This window comes from Epinephelus moara, chromosome 16 (genome assembly GCF_006386435.1).
Source record: "Epinephelus moara isolate mb chromosome 16, YSFRI_EMoa_1.0, whole genome shotgun sequence".
Lineage (NCBI taxonomy): Eukaryota > Metazoa > Chordata > Actinopteri > Perciformes > Serranidae > Epinephelus > Epinephelus moara.
The window spans coordinates 32,193,776-32,198,577 of record NC_065521.1 but is presented as its reverse complement, the minus strand read 5'-3'; the positions used below and the strand labels follow the sequence as shown (position 1 = coordinate 32,198,577).

The 4,802-nt window shown below is 43.2% G+C and overlaps 1 long non-coding RNA gene across 2 annotated transcripts; it reads left to right on the top strand.

The window, feature by feature from the left end:
* The first annotated feature begins 602 nt into the window (after positions 1–602).
* LOC126403016 (uncharacterized) lies at positions 603–3,700 on the top strand. Of its 2 annotated transcripts, none has more exons than XR_007571279.1 (3): positions 603–1,310; positions 1,696–1,795; positions 2,385–3,700. It is a non-coding gene; the product is annotated as an uncharacterized LOC126403016 (long non-coding RNA). The 2 variants fall into 2 exon arrangements; XR_007571278.1 differs by lacking the exon at positions 603–1,310 and adding an exon at positions 1,312–1,398.
* The last annotated feature ends 1,102 nt before the right edge of the window (positions 3,701–4,802 follow it).

The window sequence follows — 4,802 nt, the reverse complement described above, 5'->3', positions numbered from 1 at the left end:
TTGCACTAAATTAAATTATACCGCAGCCTAAATTAGCTCACCTAATGATAAAAACACCATCCGTAACTGAACACTGTCTACTCTGGGCCATTGAACAAATGATGTTGTAAAACACCAGACCTGAATATCTTATTATACAGAACATCTAGCATCTCATCAGTGAGCATGGAGCAACATGGCAGCGTCCAAAGCTCACTGAAAGAAACAAGGAGACATTTTGGAATAACAGCAATCATTTCAGGATGAGTCATTTGGCAGTGGTATATAAATAAATAAAAAAAATTGAGTGAGATGCACTCTGCTAAACAAAATCACAATGTGCACATACACAAATATAACCTAGGAAGGCACTGTTTATCTAAGATACACAAAAAATGTTTGTTGTAGAGCTGCATCCATTCACTACTGGGGCAATTACTCAGCCTGGAGAGGACACGCGGTATGAGGAGGATTTTAGTAAAAGCTCCACTGGACCCAGGGACAATGTTGAGAAATCTGTGTAGACATGATGCACTGTTTGCTGAGGCCTTGTTCTTCAAATGTCCTCAATAATAAGGCGTACCTTTTATGTTTGTCCCTGTGAATGGAAGAAGATGAACACACGGAAAGACAGACCCAAGATAAGAAGTGGATGAACTTTTCAGTGGAGGCACCAGACCATGGCAGCCCTGGCAGATTTCTATTTTCTCAGTTATCAAACTCAGTGTCTTGTCTTTTCTTTTTCTGGTGTGTCGCTCCTTTGCAAAACTCCAGAAAAGTGATAGAGTTTTCTATATTTGCAGCAGCACACTACCCCTCTCACTTGAACTCAAACATTTCCATTTTTCACTATATGTCTCTTCCTGTCCCCACCTTCTGCGTTCAGGCTGACCTACCTTATCACTTTTCTTTTTCTCCTGTTTTCTCTCAGTGCATCCCTTCTCTGCTACCCTCGGGACTCTCTCATCTTTCATTTGTTGTCCTCAGCACCACCGGGCCGCCCCGCTGTTAGCTCTCTGTCAATACCTCAGCAGGAACTGTCCCCGGTTGTACCAGTCATATTAACACTGTTTGGCACACATGGATGTCCAGGCACTTAAGGAACCAGCAGGGTGGCTGTGACACAATGAAACGGTTGCATTTCCCATATGTTTCGTGCCTTTCTTCACTTTCTCTCTCTTTGCTTCTGTCTCTTTTTTTTTTCATCTGTCTCTCTTCCTCTCTGGTGACAGGGGTGGTGAAAGGATCTCAGCCTCTGGGTGGAGACCTGTTGAAGGATGTATTTAACTGGAAGTACTGCAGCAATGTGCAGTGCAATGGAAGTTGATGAGGTGGGTATACTACTAGATTGACAGGAAGATGACTGAGGAGGAAGTGCGTACACTCTCCTATATATTTCAGTGGCCTTTTGGCTTGTAGGTGAGTATACTGTGAATGGCCAGAAAAAGAGGGTGGTATGCCCTGTATACAAATACCCTCCTATTCACCACTGGCAATGTAACATAACAGTTGACTGGTCACTCTTAGCTTTCTGTGAAGAAGGTCAAAAATTAAAGTAGAGCAAACAACTGCTGGAGGAAATGCCTTGAATATTCATACAGACATTCATGGCTCCCAGATGACTTTTTCTCTTACCCTCTCATTAGGGCGACATTTGTGACTTTGAGTGAAATGCCTTGATAACTGTTGGATCATTTTCTTTTTTTATCTTCATAGTGACACAGCAAAGGCTGGTGATACAGAGGGGAGGACATACAGCAAAGGGCTTTGGCTGAACTTGAACTTGGACTGCTGAGATGAGGACTCGGCTTTAATGGTAAGCATTATGCCAAATGAGCTACCAGGACGCCCCATTTTGCGCTACTTAGCATATGTTAGCATGCATGCATTACTATTGGATTGCCATCATGGTAAACATACCTGCTAAACATCAGCATGTTAGCATTGTCATAGTGTGAGCATTTTAGCATTGTCATGATGTGGGTATTTTGGCATTGTCATTGTGAATGGGAGCGTATCTATGTTTCCCGGGTTCTATGTTTCCCGGGTTCTATGTTCCCCACTTAACCCTGCAAAAAAGGTTCTATGTTCCCCACTTACACAAACCAACCAATGCTCGACCAAGCGGGAAACATAGAACCCTTTTTGGTTGAGCGGGGAACATAGAACCCAGGAAAGACAGAACCTTTTTGGGTGGTAAGCGGGGAACATAGAACCCCGGGAAACATAGAACCTGGGAAACATAGGGATGACCCCTTGTGAACATGTTAACATTTTTATTGTTAACATTTTGGCATTGTCATTGGGAGTATGGTTTTTTCTAAATTTAATTTAATTTTTAATTACTTTATTAATCCCCCTGAGGGGAAATTCAATTTTTTCACTCCGTTGTCATTAACACACAGGTCCGAAATACACACACATGCACAAACAGGACCTATACATGCCCAAAGTGGAGAGATGTCAGAGTGAGGGGGCTGCCCTTGGTCAGGTGCCCCAAGCGGTTGGGGGGTTCAGTGCCTGGCTCAAGGGCACCCCGGCAGTGCCCAGGAGGTGAACCGGCACCTCTCCAGCCACCAGTCCACGCTCTGCATTTGGTCTGGACAGGGACTTGAACCGGTGACCCTCCGGTTCCCAACCCAAGTCCGTATGGGCTGAGCTACTGCCGCCCCCAAATGTGAGCATGTTAGCATCATTGTGAGCATGTTACCCTTGTCCTTGTGAACATGTTAGCATTTTTGTTGTGTGCATTTCGGCATTTTCATTGTGAGTCTGTAAACATGTTAGAATTGTCTTTGTTAGCAAGTTAGCATTGTTATTATGAGCATGTTAGCATTGTCTTTGTGAGCATATGAACATTAGCATCATTGTGAGCATTGTCAGCGTTGTTAGCGTTGTCAATGTGAGCATTCTGGCCTTTTCCTTGTGACCATGTTAGCAGCATCAGTGTGACCATGTTAGCATTGTCATTGTGAGCATGTTAGATTTGTCATTGTGAACATTTAAGCATTGTTATTGTGAGAAAGTTAGCATTGTTGTTGTTATGAGCATTTTGAAAGTGTCATCGTGAACATATGAGCATGTTAGCATCATTGAGAGCACGCTAGCATAGTCATTGTGGGCATGTTAAATTTAATAAGTTAATTGAGTGAATTGAGTCTTAGCATTGTCCCTGTGAGCATGTTGGATTTGTCATTGTAATTATGCTAGCATTGTCATAGTGTGAGCAGTCTAGCATTGTTATCATGAGCATGTTAGCAATGTCAATGTGAGCATTTTGGCATTGTCCTCACGTTAGCATTGTCCTTGTGAGCATGTTAGCAGCATCAGTGTGGGTCCATGTCATTGGTTCGACAGCCCATTGGTTTCGACATCCCATTAGTCCGACTGTCCACGGTGCTGAACGGCTCGCGGCGGGCGTATGGTGCGCCGCGACCGGCTTGAGGCGGAGCATGCTCACGGCTTATGTGTTTGTCACTTTCTTTTTCATTTTAACCCACACCATGATCTTTTCCTGACCCTAACCAAGTGGTTTTTGTGCCTAAACCTAACCAGACCTTAACCACAGGGCATCATGATGATTTCGGAACGGATTTCGGAACAATGAGTTTAATATGTTCGGAACAATGGGATGTCGAACCAATGGGCTGTCGAACCAATGGGCAGTTCCCATCAGTGTGACCATGTTAGTGTTGTCATTTTGAGTGAATTAGCTTTTATCTCAAAGCATGCTGTTTAGCATCAAGTTCTGTTTTGTTTTTGAATCATTAACATAATTTTCAGTCATGATGACTAAACCAAAATGAAGTGAGAACTGGAAGTTAACATAGAATTAAAATGAATGGAACTGAAACTGCAGCATAGTAACCCTGACTGACACGTACACATGCACACAGAAACCCATTTGCACACATACAGTAATGCCACATGGTCATAAATCCTTTCACATCCCATCAGCAAAGTCAAACAGGGTCAATAATGGCATTGTTTCATATGGTGGTTTGTGTGCGATATTTTTACAAGATCAGCGGCCGGAGTGAATGAACATCAATTTATGCCTGCTTAGGATGAAGAGGAAACAAAGAGAAACATAGTTGCAGACAGAAACTCATGACATTGTACCTGCAAAAACTGACATTCCCATCAGCTTCAGCCTCAACTGCACTTTATGTGCTGATTAGCAATTAGCTACAGTTAGCATGCTGTGCTATTGCAGCCTAAGTTGGGCCTCACAGAGCTGCTAGCATGAGTAGTGGTGCCAAAAGCCAAATTCAGTTTAACCAATTTCTCAAAAGGCTTTATCTTTTAGTCCCTCTGATATTTAATGCTTCAATTATGTACTTGTGTCGTGAAAACCAGTCACCAGCAGGAAAGTAAGTTCTGTATCATATAAGCCTATGGGTTGTTTTTCAATCTGCCTTACTAAACAAATCCCTGACTGAAAAAATAATGAATAACTGGCTCAATTTCTCCTCCCAGCACCGCCACAGTAATACAGTCCCTCATTTTCTGTGGTGTCTGAGAAATGCTGTTCCTCTGTAACCCATGCCTTGCAAGCTGTGCACGTCTGAAGTAGCACTGTGGCAAAGAAATGCTTGATCAACTCAATTTCCTCCCAAAGTCTCATTCTTTTTACCTGCCACCCGTTTCCCATCTCCTCTCTCTTCTATTTCGCGCTCTCTCCTAGGGAGTATGGAGGTGCAGATTTATGGAGCAACGCGGTCGCTGGTGGCCACAATCCAGCCTGAGAAAGTGATTTGTTCAGAGATTACAGACACAGGAGACAGAGAAAGGAGCGTTAATGATGTTATGGACAGATCACC